Below are 15971 nucleotides of genomic sequence, written 5' to 3' on the forward strand. Positions count from 1 at the left end.
TCATTTACCTTCCATATTTATGCTAAGTTATAATTACACTTACCATCTTGGTCCTGGAATGCTGGAGTGGAATTCAGCTGTCCAGTTTACAGCAGTGCTTCCCAGACATGTTCTCACATCTACATCCTGCCCTTCTTTCTAAAGGTGGAATTTACAGTATAAACGATTATAACCAAACAAGACACGATCAGGATATGGCTGAAACAATCCAGCCAACAGCTACAAGATATAAGAACACATCGCACAGTAACACAACTGCTGGTCTGTGGCAAAAAAAGAGTCTATGGCATCTACTTTTATCTACACTCTGTGCGCCTCTGGGAATCAAAAAGATCAGTTACTGTGGTTTTGAAAGCAAAACATTTTCCCCCTATTTGTTTGATTTTGAACTCCAATTGCCCTTTTCTTTTTAGCAATATCCCAAATGCTTTAAATGCACAACAGGTCTGGACTACAGGCTGGCCAGTTGAGCATCTGTAGCCTTGCTGGCATTGCTGAAGCATGTAAGGCCTTTCCTGGAAAACAACATCAGTTAAATGCGTGCATATGTTGCTCCAAATCAGTCCCAGCTCTATATTATTCTGGATACTTTTGTTTGATAACCAGTGTCCATGATTTTCTTTATCGCATCTTTCACACATATGATGAAATTTTAAATTAAATGTATCCATTCATACATGCATTTTCTGTCTGTGTTTCTGTCACGGGGAACAGCATCTGAACTCGTTTGGAAACAATGTTATATGTGTGTCATCTATATCGGACAGAAATTAGAAAGATAAGGGGCTGGACACCCAAAAGATAAAATCTTTGATTGCAGTCTGCTTAGAGACAGACTCCTCTTAAAAGGCAAAAAAATCCTTTCATCTGACAGCTGTTCTCTGGAGAAAAAGATGCATTTTAGCTGTTTCTGGGAGGATGGAGTGTCTGCAAATCTCTGGGGACTCCATATTAAATCCTCTCTGATACTGATTAATTCTAGCCTGATTCATGCTGTAATGTTTGGTAGCTCTCCAAAGACAGATGTGGCTCAGCGGACAGAACAGCCCCTCTTTTTCATGTTTGTACACTAGCAGAGAGTGTGATTTCATAGAAGCCAAAGAGGTAAATGTGTGACATATGTTTCACAGCGAAGGCCAGCTTGTGCATCTGGACAGAATCTGTGAGTTTGTGGGGGGCTAACAGAGGTTACATTTTAATTACTGTCTTGATACAAAAAGTACAAGTACCAGTAAGCTTTGTGTTTGGTGTCTACTGTAGCCAAACATTTAGAAAGTGCAACATGTACACACACCATGCATTCATACCACAGATGCTTGATGTTTCCTATATAATTCATCATATTTCTTGTTAATACTGGGATTTTGTGCACTACATAATAGGATAAAATGTTCTTTTCCTCATGCTGTTAATCTTAGAGAGTGCAGGAGAGGAGCTATTTAGTGCTGAGGGTCTCTAACACATTGCCACTGATGTACTACAGAAACATTAAGCAGTACAAATGCAGCTAGTAAACCTATTCCAATCACATACACCAGCCCTGACGTCTAATGTTTTGTTACCATGATGTTAGCGATAAAGGAATGAGCTTCTGCAGATTCAGTCTACAGGGACTCTTTATTGCTGACTCTGTGCATTACCATCAATGTAAGGAGGACGAAATGCACAGCAACACTTAAATGAACTAAAACCAAAGATTTACCAGATTTCGTGAATATGTGCTAAAGTGATATGTGGAAGAAGAAAATATATTTAAAATTTGTTCTGAAGATTGTTCTTTAATGTGACTTTAATGTTAAATGTGCATCTTTGAACAAAGTATTGCATTAATTTGGTAATAGAACGGTAACGAGTAAGACAAAGTAATGGACACATTTTTTTAACCTGAAGATGGTCCAATTTATCATTTACCTTCTATGTTGGAAAAAACATGGATGTTGGAACCAGAATGGCTGAAAATGTAATTGTCGAAAAATTTCTGAAATAGTTCAGTGACAGATAAACTGATAGACAACCTGCCATTTGTGGAGTTATGCATGGGTGAAACCAGCTTTGCAAGTGAACAGATCATTTATCTTTTTGGTGTCGCTTTTAATCTTTATTAGCTTTTTGTGTGGGCTGCTTTTGTATCAGTGAGCTGAAGCCTGAAGCTGAAACTTGTCAGATTATTCATTTCTAATCAGGGCTGTCAGTTGGGGTCAGAGGGTCAACGCAAGAGGTCACGGGTCAGCTGTGATTGGTTAGTTTGAACACTGCTGCTGAATGTGGACGGGAGTCAAAGTTCCACTTGGATGAGCTTTAACAGTACATATGACAACAATTAGCGGAAAATTCTGTTAATAAATTGTGTGTTTGGTAATCACATGATCACGCTACATGATTTCATCCTGCAATGCTGTGCCAAGTGACAGAAGGATACCCGAGCTTTTGTTGCACTTATACGGAGCAGAGGGCAAGTTTTTACAGCACTTTAACTCTTTAATGTCCTCCTTTTGATGTTGTGTATATCAAACGGCAATAAAAGTCTACCTTGTTTTATTTTTCACATTGAAAAAGGTCCAGCAGGCTTTTGCTGCTTCCCAGCATTTGGTTTTAATGTGTCTGACAGAATGAGGAACCAGTTGGGATCAGTTACACAAATCTGTGACTTAATTGCAATTTTATTGATTGTTCTCATATGTTTGCCTTTTTGTTTTCTAGTTTGAAAAGTGAACTTGAGCAAATGAAGCAAAAATTGTACTACATGCAAAGATTGGCCTTTGATGTGCGTGATCTTTATCTCTACTATAACACACACACACACACAATTTATTAAGCACACCCATTCAACTGCTCATTAGTGCAAATCAGATGGCAACATCTAAGTGTATTTAGTGTTTAATATATTTATTATTTTCCAAAATGAAATACAAAAATACAAAAATAGAAAGCATCAAATAAAAGTAAAAGAGGGGAGAAAAAATAAATAAATAAAAATAAAAACCCACCCTAACAAACAACACCCCTGTTCGCCGTCAAGTAATCAAAAGCTTAAAAGAAAAAACTTATAATCAGTGCAAAATAACACCAGCCAAGGTATACAGAACAAGAAGGAAGGAAAAATAAGCAAACAAATATAATTAAAAATAGATAAATAAATACATGTCATTCCTGAACCTGTGTAGATGGTTGGTCAAAAAATATCAAAAAGGGTTTCCAGACTTTATTAAATTTATTTACAGAGCCTCTCAAAATGAACCTAATTTTCTCTAATTTAAGATGAAATAATACATCCTTTTTTTTCCTTTTTTTTTCTTTTTTTAACCTGTCCCGTTTGGCTCTTTTGCCATCAGAATTATTGTCTAAAGGTGAAGAAAGATGCCCAACGGATTTACTTTACCAAATGGACCATCCCAGCCTCGCCGTAATGGTCCATTTGATTCACCTTTTATTGTTTATTTTATTTTCACTTGCTGAATATGGGACAGACTTGACTGGGGGAAAGAAAGGGGAGAAAGAAAGAGGGAAAGAAAAACAGCGGGGAAGAGGGACGGGGAAAAAGGGCAAAAAACCAAAAACCAACAGAATAAGCAGACAAAAAATACATATATCGATCACCTGGATCAGCTGTTGAGAAAGAAAGAAGAAAGCAAGCAGAAGAAAACGAGAGTAATAAACATCATCACAATGATCTATGGGAATATGACAGTAAATACTAAATATTAAACATTATTGTGCAGCACGTAAGATCGACAGCGCACAGTGTGCTTTGAGGTAGGAGCCAAAAAGGGTGTAGTTTGTGTGTGTGAGCACCCGTGTGTGCACCTGTGAGCATGGACGCGCTTGTTTTTTTTAAAAGGTTCCTTCATGTAATGATCTGCTAGAGGGTGTGGGGGGCCACTGCCCCGTCCTCCAGGGCATGAAGCAGGTATGGAGGAGATCAAGACTCCAGACATCCAGAGGCCCCCAGAACACAAGAGACCAAGGAAGACCAACAGAGGGGCAGCTGCGCCACTATCCCAGAAAGAGCTGAGGAGAGTCCCAGATGAGGGGTCACTCAGCAGCCGCGGAGCAGAAACCAGGGGGGGGTTGCAGTGACGTGCCCGTGAGCTCCGCCGGCAGCCAGCTGTGCCTGAGTGACCGAGCCCCGGGCCGAGAGGCCGAGGGCACCCCGCCTCCGAAGTGGCCCGAGCGAGCCCCAGGCTCCAGGCCCCAATAAGCAGCCGCCAAGGAGTGAGCTGGTGTGTACCTGGACGCCCATCCCCGGACACAAAGAACCACCAACGCACCGATGTCTGAGGGCGTCTGCCACCGGCAGGGGAAGTGGTGGGGGAGATAGGCCTCCAAACCTTGGAGGGCCTGAGATGTCCCCAGAGAGGTGGCGTCTGATACCCAACCTGACATATAGACACAGACATACAGGCACACACAGATACAAACATCTATTCCCACCCTCATGCTCTCATAAGCAATTATTCCACACTCAACCAACGCGGAGACAGACATAAAGAGACGCTGTACACACAATCACTCTCCCCAAGCGTACTCTAAGAACCGGGTCTGAGTACCCTTGCCCCTGGAGGGGAAAACTGCACCCAGACCCAGGTGGTGTTACCCTTTTCCCTGCGGTGTGGAGAAGCAGACCGCCCCGACTCCGCAGCAGCAGGGAGGCCCCACATTCCAGACCCCAGTCGGACGGCCAACTCCTCCTCCTAGCCCCCCCGCTCCAGCAGGCCGCAGAGAACGGGGGTGTGTGAAGACTCCAAACCTCCCTCCACACGCTCATATGTAGTGTTGATGTATGTGTGTTCTAAGGTGCATTTAAAACCCAGGAGGGCATGGAGCTACCTGCCAGAGCAGCAGGTAAGCGCATAGCCCCTCCTGCTAGCCCAAAATAATACATCCTTAACCCAATGCAAAACTGTGGGCGGGGCTGCGTCCTTCCACTTCAAAAGTATTAGATGTCTTGCCAGTAGTGTAGAGAAGGCAATAAGTCTTTGACCACCTGCTGGTAGTGCCAGACCATCGGAATTGACCCCAAATAAAAGTGGATTAAGCGGCACTCTTATCCCAAATATGCATGACAAAGCCCCACAGACATCCGTCCAGAACTTTTGTATTTTGGGACAGGACCAAAACATATGGATCAAGGTCACCTCTGCCAATTTACATCTTTCACACGTTGGGTCAACTGGGGATACATCTTTGCCAATTTTGACTTGCTAAGATGAACCCTGTGCACTATTTTAAACTGCAGAAGGCAATGTCTTGCACACATGGAGGACGAGTAAATATTACTTAAAACATTGCCCCAGTCTGCTTAAGTAATACAGATTTTAAGATCCTCTTCCCAGGATCGCTTAATTGCAGACACAGAAGAAGAACCCAGGCGCAAAATCAGAACAAGTATTGATGATATGGCTTTTTTCTTAGCCGGGTTAAAACACATAATGTCATCCATTACATCAATAAGTTGTATTTATTAGTCAGCTGTTCAAATGAGGCAAACGTGCCGTCAATGAATAGTTCCTTTAAAGATCTCAGCCCTCGCCTCTGCCAGCCCTGAAATGTGGCATCAGACATTGAAGGGGAAAAAGCATAGCTACTGGGCTCCCTAAGCAGATCTTCAGAAGATTAAAATGTTTTCTAAACTGAAAGCAAATCTGGATAGTATTATTAACTACAGGATTCTCAATTGTCAGGCTTTTGGGTAACGGGATAGATGCACCTACGACAGACGATAGCAAGAAAGAACCAGAAGAGAGCTTCTCCATTTCTACCCAAACGGGTCCGCTGCAATCGTGCTGATAGTGCAGCCAGTAGGTCAGAAAGCGAAAATTGGAGGCCCAGTAATAATAATGGAAATTCGGTAGAGCCAGGCCCCCGTCTTGCTTTGACTTTTGCAGATGTGTTTTACGCAAACGTGGTTTCTTATTGTTCCAAAGGTATGATGTAATTACAGAGTCCAATTTCTTAAAAAAAGCGTTCGAAATGTATATAGGGAGGCTTTGAAACAGATAAAGAAATTTGAGTGATACAGACATTTTAACTACATTCAATTTCCCAACTAACGAGAGAGGAAGCGGCGACCATTTCGACAAGTCTTGTTGCATACTGAGGTGTAACTTAGTAAAATTTTCTTTAAAGAGATCACTGAAGTTTTTCGTCACAGTTATGCCCAGATAGACAAAGCTGTGTGTTACAATCTTGAAGGGAACAGTAATGTTTGCTAATGTGGAAAGAGGCATATTTAGAGGCAGTAATTCACTCTTGTGTAGGTTCAATTTAAGCCCAAATGTATCAAAAAGTTGAAGAATGTAGGGAATTGTTACCTCAGCCTTGGATACAAACAGCAGGAGATCATCGGCATAGAGAGATAATTTATGCTCAGTTCCATACCGCGAAATGCCTTGAATGGCATGATTACTTCTTATAGCTATTGCCAACGGCTCAATAGCTAATACGAAAAGGAGGGGGCTGAGGGGGCAGCCCCGACGGGTTCCACGATGTAAGCGGAACGGTTTAGAATAATGGTTATTAGTGAGTACCATAGCTGCAGGACAGGCATAGAGTAATTTCACCCAGGATAAAAAGGAACTTCCAAACCCAAATCTTTGTAAGGTCTCAAATAGATATTCCCATTCTACTCTATCGAAAACCTTCTCTGCATCCATGGAGAGAAGGCATTCGGAAGCAGCTTGACTGGGGGTGTACATTATATTGAGTAGTCTACGAATACTAAAAAAGGAGTGCTTGTTTTTAATAAAACCAGTCTGATCTGAAGAGATTATGTTGGGTAAAACTTTTTCCAATCGGTTGGCCAAAACCTTCGCTAGTATTTTATAGTCTGAATTCAGGAGTGAAATCGGCCTGTAGGATCCACATTCCAAAGGGTTTTTATCTTTTTTGGGAAGTAATGTTATACAAGCTTGATTTAGGCTATCAGGCAAAACGCCTTTGGCAAGAGAGTCAGCATATAACGTAGCTAACACAGGGGCTAGTTTTCCAGCAAAGGCGGCATAAAACTCGGTCGGTAAGCCATCAGGGCCTGGTGATCGGCGAGACTGTAACGATTTTATTGCCGCTATGATCTCCTGCTGCTGCAGAGGTGCATCCAGGGTGGAAACCTCGTCTGGGGACAATGTTGGAATCTTTAGGTCTCTAAAAAAATCAGAGAAGAAGTTAGAATCATTGGTATTATCGGAACTATACAACTTATAATAATAATGCTGAAAAGCATCATTTATCCCCTGTTGATCTGTAACAGTTCCACCATCTCGGGTTGCGACCCCATTAATAGTTTGCCTGGCTCTTGCACATTTCAGCTGTCTTGCTAGAATCTCTCCCGCCTTATCTCCGTGCTCATAGGTATCACTGCGGTTCTTTAACAATAAATATTCTATAGAATGTGAGGCGAGCACATCATATTCTGCACCCAGTTTCAAACGTTCTTTATATAATTTTGGTGAGGGGTTCCGAGAGTTCCTATTATCCAAGTCTGCTATTTGCTTTTCCAAATCCTTTAGTTTAGAAGTAGAAGTGCGTTTCTTATTAGCTGTAAATGATATAACCTAGCCGCGAAGATAAGCCTTAAGAGCCTCCCAGACCAACGAGATGGAAATATCTGGAGTTAAATTAAATTCCAAAAAGTATGTAATTTGATCCGAAATAAATTCTATAAAGTTTTCATCACTTAACAAAAGAGAGTTAAATCTCCACATCCGTTTAGGAGTCTCCATACCGGGTATATGCAGTGTCAATATTAAGGGCGCATGGTCAGATATTACAATAGGCTGATAGTCACACGACTTAACAAGAGAGGTTAGTTTGTTATCAGTAAAAAAATAGTCAATTCTACTGTAGGTTTGATGAGCATTTGAAAAAAAGGAATATTGTCTGTCTTGTGGGTGTAAAAAAACGCCAAATGTCTGAGATGCCGTAGGTTGAAAAAAAGGACTGTAAATAAGAAGCTGACTTGGTTGTCGAGTATCCAGTTCTTACAGACGATCTATCCATCCCAGGGTCCAAGCACAAATTAAAGCCCCCACCCATAATAAGTAAATGGGTATTCAAACAAGGCAGGAGGCCGAGGACGCGTGAAAAAAAATTGGGGTCGTCACAGTTTGGGGCATATATATTTGCTAATGTAACATTAACATTAAAAATTGATCCAGTCACTATAACGTATTGTCCGTTTGAATCAGCTTGAGTCAAAGAAGGGGCAAAAGGAACCCTTTTATTTACCAATATTGCTACACCTCTTCCCTTCGCTGTAAAACGTGAGTGGAAGAGCTGCCCCACCCAACTACATTTTAAACGAGTATTATCTGACATTTTAAGATGGGTTTCTTGGATAAAGGCTATATCAGCACCCATATTTTTCAAGTGAGTGAGAACCTTCTTTCTTTTAATAGGATGGTTCAGGCCTTTAACATTCCAGGTCACTAAGTCAATAGAGGTAACCATTGAAAATATATCAAAACTTTTAGCTGGTTGCTCAAACAAGAAGCATAAAACACTTGGTTCTTAACTTGGACAGTCGAACACAGAAACCCTCCCATAAACCCCCTGAACCCCCAGGTGACACTAGCTGTCAGAACAAACAGCACACCTACCCAATCTAACTGAAAAACCTCCATAACTATCCTACCTAAAGCTCCTAAAGCCCGCATAGTGCAAAGGTTGGAATAAGACCCGCCAGGTGTGCACTGGTGAAGTCCACCATTCAAAATATGTGCAAATAATTGCACTGTCACGCCAAAAAACAATAAAGAAAAAGAGATGAAGTCAAATGTCTGAAAATCAACATAGGAAGCATGAATATGCCGTAACAGTCGTCCGAAGCAGTCCCGTGTTCCACGCGCCTCAAAACAGTTCAATCTTCCATGGAGTCTCGCACAAACCTTTCGGCCTCAGCCACAGAGCCAAATGTGAGGCGTACACCATCCGTTTTAACAATGCGTGGTCGCGCCGGGTATAGCAGTGACGGTTTCAGACCCACCTCGTACAAGCGTGACATCACCGACCTGTATTCTCTCCGCTGGCTCACCACCTCAGGGCTGTAGTCCTCGTAGACCCGGAATGGTTTATCCATATACTTCAGGTCGTTCCTCCTCCTAGCCTCCCGTATTAGCAGCTCCTTGTTTTGGTAGCGGTGAAAACAGACAATGACGGGCCGCGGTCTGCCTCCGGGGGCCGGTTTGGGAGCCGAAATACGGTGTGCGCGATCCAGTTCGGGGGGAGAGGGGAAAATGTCTCTCCCAAAAACGTCTTGCAATAACTGTGAGAAAAACTTAGAGGGTTGTGGACCCTCAATCCCTTCCTCCAGGCCGATAAGGCAGGCATTGCAACGTCTGTTTCTCGACTCCATGTCTGATAGCTTAGCCTTCAGCTTTTCATTGGCAACCCGTAGTGTCTCACAGGTATCCTCCACTTTAGCAAGGCGCTGGTCGAGCATTTCGGCGCTTTCCTCCAAAGATTCTAGGTGCTCACCATGGTTGTCCGATGCCTTCTGTAGTCCGTCCAGCTTTTTATTCACGTCATCAAAAAAGCTGACTTTTAGGTCCGCCAGTAAAGCCAAACGGTGCTCCGCTAGCAGCGCCGTTATGTCGGCTTTGCTAACATTCACGGGAACGCTAGCAACCGCGCATTCAATTGTTTTGCCATTCGACTTCGCAGGTTTAGGCGACATGACAGGGCGTCAAATGTTCCAACGGCTTCACCAAACCACCAAGATATTTGCCTCAAAAGATAAGTTAGGCGGGCTCACTCAAATAACTAAAAGTTGCGGGAGCTAAGGGAAAGTGTGACTACCCCATGCTCGTCAAAACCGGAAGTCCATCTACAGTGGCTTGCAAAAGTATTCGTCCCCCTTGAACTTTTCCACATTTTGTCACATTACAGCCACAAACATGAATCAATTTTATTGGAATTCCACGTGAAAGACCAACACAAAGTGGTGTACACGTGAGAAGTGGAACGAAAATCATACATGATTCCAAACATTTTTTACAAATAAATAACTGAAAGTGGGGTGTGCATAATTATTCAGCCCCCTGAGTCAATACTTTGTAGAACCACCTTTTGCTGCAATTGCAGCTGCCAGTCTTTTAGGGTATGTCTCTACCAGCTTTGCACATCTACAGACTGAAATTCTTGCCAATTCTTCTTTGCAAAACAGCTCCAGCTCAGTCAGATTAGATGGACAGCGTTTGTGAACAGCAGTTTTCAGATCTTGCCACAGATTCTGGATTGGATTTAGATCTGGACTTTGACTGGGCCATTCTAACACATGGATATGTTTTGTTTTAAACCATTCCATTGTTGCCCTGGCTTTATGTTTAGGGTGGTTGTCCTGCTGGAAGGTGAACCTCCGCCCCAGTCTCAAGTCTTTTGCAGACTCCAAGAGGTTTTCTTCCAAGATTGCCCTGTATTTGGCTCCATCCATCTTCCCATCAACTCTGACCAGCTTCCCTGTCCCTGCTGAAGAGAAGCACCCCCAGAGCATGATACTGCCACCACCATATTTGACAGTGGGGATGGTGTGTTCAGAGTGATGTGCAGTGTTAGTTTTCCGCCACACATAGCGTTTTGCATTTTGGCCAAAAAGTTCCATTTTGGTCTCATCTGACCAGAGCACCTTCTTCCACATGTTTGCTGTGTCCCCCACATGGCTTGTGGCAAACTGCAAACGGGACTTCTTATGGTTTTCTGTTAACAATGGCTTTCTTCTTGCCACTCTTCCATAAAGGCCAACTTTGTGCAGTGCATGACTAATAGTTGTCCTATGGACAGATTCCCCCACCTGAGCTGTAGATCTCTGCAGCTCGTCCAGAGTCACCATGGGCCTCTTGGCTGCATTTCTGATCAGCGCTCTCCTTGTTCAGCCTGTGAGTTTAGGTGGACGGCCTTGTCTTGGTAGGTTTACAGTTGTGCCATACTCCTTCCATTTCTGAATGATTGCTTGAACAGTGCTCCGTGGGATATTCAACGCTTGGGAAATCTTTTTGTAGCCTAAGCCTGCTTTAAATTTCTCAATAAATTTATCCCTGACCTGTCTGGTGTGTTCTTTGGACTTCATGGTGTTGTTGCTCCCAATATTCTCTTAGACAACCTCTGAGGCCATCACAGGGCAGTTGTGGAGCTGTTTTGCAAAGAAGAATTGGCAAGAATTTCAGTCTCTAGATGTGCAAAGCTGGTAGAGACATACCCTAAAAGACTGGCAGCTGTAATTGCAGCAAAAGGTTGTTCTACAAAGTATTGACTCAGGGGGCTGAATAATTACGCACACCCCACTTTTCAGCTATTTATTTGTAAAAAATGTTTGGAATCATGTAGGATTTTCGTTCCACTTCTCACGTGTACACCACTTTGTGTTGGTCTTTCACGTGGAATTCCAATAAAATTGATTCATGTTTGTGGCTGTAATGTGACAAAATGTGGAAAAGTTCAAGGGGGCCGAATACTTTTGCAAGCCACTGTAAGTGTATTTAAACATGTAGTCGGGATAAGGACGACCAGCTGAAGTTCAAACTGAGCATCGGAATGGGGGAGAAAGGTGATTTAAGAGGTCAGATTAGAATAGCCAGGCTGCTTAAAGATCACTAACTCAATTAACCACTGATTAGAGCCAAGGTATGCAGTATATCTAACCTTGAAGCAGATGGGCAACAGTAGAAGAAGACCACACTGGACGTCGCTCCCGTCAGCTAAGAACAGGAAACTGAGGCTCAGTTGTGGGGACTGCAGTGGCATTCCTTCTAATTTGCTAAACGAGCCACTAATGAGCTCCAGTATCTAAAGTCTGACACAAATGACAGGAGATGTAATTCAATTTTAAAATGCTAACTTTGCAATGATCATAATTACATGAGCTCCAAGGTATAACTCCACTGCACATGATGTCACTCGTTATATTACAGTTTTTTCTGATGGCTTGAGCACATTTTTTGTAACTATTGGCTATTTTTGCAAAACTCTACACACAAATAAGAAAACCTGTCACCCAATTCTCAAAACATTGTAGTTCTCTTGCAAAAGCGAACACAGCTAGATTAACTCTTCACACCTTCGTAAAAATGGTGTTTTCGTATCAAACAGTACACACAAGCCATCATCTACTAAGCACACAATGCGCCAACTGCACACTGATGGTATGAATACAAAACACATCTGGCTTTTGCTTTCTCTGTGTACAGATGTCAATTTGAGGTCACACTTTTGTCATAGTGTCATGTAAACATACAAGGATCCAAACTTCAAGTATTGGTGTTTATTCACACTCATCAAAACCAAGACAAAGTCAAAACACAAAATAGGAATTTCACCAAAAAAAGGAAAAAAAAAAAAAGACAATCAGCCTACATCATGTCGTCTTTCTGGGTCCGGCCACAAAATTTCGTCCACAGTGTTGTATGGGCCTATGGTTGCATGATGGTGAACAACACCATTTTGGCTTATAGCTGCACACATGGTTATGTTACCACCACGTTGTCCTGGGACATTGATGATGGCACGGTGTCCAATAATGTTCCTGCCACGTCTCCTGGTTTTACTGTGGTGAGCCTTCTTGACCAGCTTGGAGCAGTTGGTCGTCCAGATGAGATCCTCGGAGATGTGGACTCCTAGGAACTTGAAGCTGCTCACACGCTCCACAGCCGTCCCCTTAATATGGATGGGTGGATGTGGGTCACCATTCCTCCTGTAGTCCACGATGAGCTCCTTAGTCTTCTTGGTGTTAAGCAGCAGGTTGTTTGTGTCGCACCACTCAGCCAGACGATCCACCTCCTCCCTGTAGGCGGCCTCATCGTTGTCACTGATGAGGCCAATCACCGTGGTGTCATCTGCAAACTTAATGATGGTGTTGGAACCATCAGCAGGTCTGCAGTTGTGGGTGAAGAGGGAGTAGAGGAAAGGGCTCATCACACAGCCCTGTGGTACACCGGTGTTCATTGTGATTGTTGATGAGCAGCAGTTATCCAGCCGGACATGTTGGGGGCGGTTGGTCAGGAAGTCCAGTAACCATTTGCAGATGAGGGAACTGATGCCCAGGTCTGTCAGTTTCCTGATGAGCTGTGAGGGGTGGATTGTATTGAACGCTGAACTGAAGTCCATAAACAGCATTCTGGCGTAGGTGTTGTTGTTGTCCAGGTGTGAGAGGACGGAGTGCAGTGCGATGGAGACTGCATCCTCTGTGCTCCTGTTCTGGCGGTATGCAAATTGGTGGGGGTCCAGGGTGGGGGGGTGACAGGATTTGAAGTGTGCTAGGACCAGCTGCTCTAAGCACTTAGTGATGATGGGGGTGAGTGCTACTGGGCGGTAGTCATTGAGGCTAGATGGGTTGGAGTTTTTGGATATCGGGACGATGGAGGTGGATTTGAAGCAGGCCGGTACCACAGCGTGGGCCAAGGACAGGTTGAATATGTCTGTCAGGACTCCTGCAAGCTCCCCAGAACACGCTCTGAGAACACGCCCGGGGATGCCATCAGGACCTGCAGCTTTGTGGACATTGATCCTGCTCAGCACCGCTCCTACATCGGTGGGGGAGAGAGTCAGAGGTTGGTGGTCTGGCGTAATGTCTGTTTTGGTTGTGGTTGTGGGGTTCCCTCGCTCAAAACGAGCATAAAAGTTGTTGAGCTCGTTGAGGAAGGAGACATCAGAGGATGATGTTTACAAGAAAACTACAATGTTTTGCTGATTGGGTGAAGAGTTTTCTTATTTGTGTGTAGAGTTTTGCAAAAATAGCCAATAGTTACAAAAAATGTGCTCAAGCCATCAGAAAAAACTGTAACATTAACAAACAGTCAAAGGCACAGATACTTGCTTGTCTTTATGCCGCAGTCAGGCCATATCTTATCTTAAGGACCTCATAGTAGCACATCACCACAATGGAGCACTTAGCGCTCAGGCTGCTGGTTTACATGTGGTTTATAGGGTGTTTAATGGTAGAATGGGAGGCAGAGCACTCACCTTTCAGGGCCCTCTTCTCTGCTTCTCCACTCACCTCGTTTCACACTCTGTGTGCATGTAATCATTAGTTATTATTAAACTCCCTGTCTTCCTCCCCTCACTGAGCCTGCTTCTGTTGTTCTGCCAGAGGTTTCTTCCTGTTAAAAGGGAGTTTTTCCCTCCCACTGTCACCGAATGCATGCTCACAGGTGGTTTGATTATTGGGGTTTTCCCTCTGTTATTGTCTTTAACTTACTATATAAAGTGAGTGTTGAGATTTGGCACCAGATAAATAAAACTGAAATGAGCTGAGCTTACATCATGGATCTGTAGCAGCTGTGTGAACCTGCCATGCCAGTATGGACCACAGTCTCAGGGATGTTTCCAGCACCTTGTTGAATCTACGCCATGAGGAATTAGAGCAGTTCTGAATGCAAAAGTGGGTCTAACCCAGTATTAGCATTTTAATGAAGTACAAGGTCGGTGCATGTTATAAATAAAATCTTGCTTCCTTTGTATGGCATTTAAAGGTTTACTATTTAAGAGTGTGAGAGATACAGCAACACATAGTCACTGATGATTTAAAGTATGGCAGCTGTTAAATACTGTGGGTTAGCGCAGGAAGAAGATCAAGGTGGAAAGATAAAAAGAGGGTGAGGGACGGAAGAGCTGCAGATAAAAGGAGAGGAAGGGTTTGTGATAGATGACAGACAAAAAAGGATTCATAAAGCCCAAACAGTTACTCCACTTCAGTAACCTTAAAATCAGAAAAAGGCTGTTTTTATTTACAAAAGATTTAATCGACTAAGTCCTGCAAACTGAACGTTTATTGAAGGCAGGGAGCACGTCAAACAAACAAACTCCAAGTTTACGTCTGTTCATTATTCAAACCTCTAGGCTGTGTGTGTGTGTGTGTGTGTGTGTGTGTGCATGTGTGTGTGTGCGTGTGTGTGTGTGTGTGTGTGTGTGTGCATGTGTGTGTGTGTGCGTGTGTGTGCATGTGTGTGTGTGTGTGTGTGCGTGTGTGTGTGTGTGGTTTTTTAATTCGTTGTAGTCTAGAACATTCCCCTGAAAGTACTAAAGACATCTCGTGACATCTCCGATCACCCAAAATCTAAAATGCTCATGTTTACAGCTTTGATATGTTTTAGTGATGATTCCTGTGCATACTGTGAGGTTCTGTTTGCTATAAATCTTTATTAATCTAAACCCTTTTTAGTTGTTTCATTCATTTCTCATTATCAGGACGACTTTCTCACTGATGTGATTCTGCTTGACTTCCCTTCTGTTCGCTAAAATATCACCATACTGTATCCTCTAACAGCTCCAACCTGCGAGAAGGCTGATGTGTGAGCTCACTCTGAGAGCTTCCCCCTGCATACAGTAATTGGTTCTTTTCTGTCTTTCTGCTTCCTCTTGTCTTTTATTTATGGTTGATTGCCTACTGCTCTACCTCATGTTCTCCACCTTAGTTTTAAGTTTCCATTTTTGTCCAAATTAGTTTCTCATCTCTCAGATACAGTTGTCTTCTTTTCCTCCCTCTTGCCTCACAACTCTCCTCGTCCTGCAACTAAAAACTTTGAACTCGGATAGCTGTGCAGAATTCCTCACCGTGACCTACAGGTCAAAAAAAAAGAAGAAGAAGAAAGAAACCCATTCAGTTTCTATAGCAACTCACAGCTCAGGCGTTCTACTGTGGGGTCAAAGTGTCTAGGAGGTGCTTCAGTAACTCATGTTAGACTTCAAAGCTCTTCGTGTGCTTCCGTCTTTATAGGAGATGATGTTGAAAGGGTCAGATTTAGGCTGCCTCAGGTCACTGCTCTCCACCTCGCACTCTCTCTCTCTCTTTCTCTTTTTACACACATCCCACTGACGAGGTCTTTCTCTCATATCGATGAAGAAAACACCAGATTTATTGTGACTGAATTGTTTAAATGTAAAATTCGACTTATTAGGTTGCAGTGCACTTTCCAGCCACATCTGGTCTGTAATTCTGAAGAAGCTGCAAAGTCTTGCTTTTGGGGAACTATATGAACTCTGTAACT

This window comes from Oreochromis niloticus, linkage group LG7, assembly GCF_001858045.2.
Source record: "Oreochromis niloticus isolate F11D_XX linkage group LG7, O_niloticus_UMD_NMBU, whole genome shotgun sequence".
NCBI lineage: Eukaryota > Metazoa > Chordata > Actinopteri > Cichliformes > Cichlidae > Oreochromis > Oreochromis niloticus.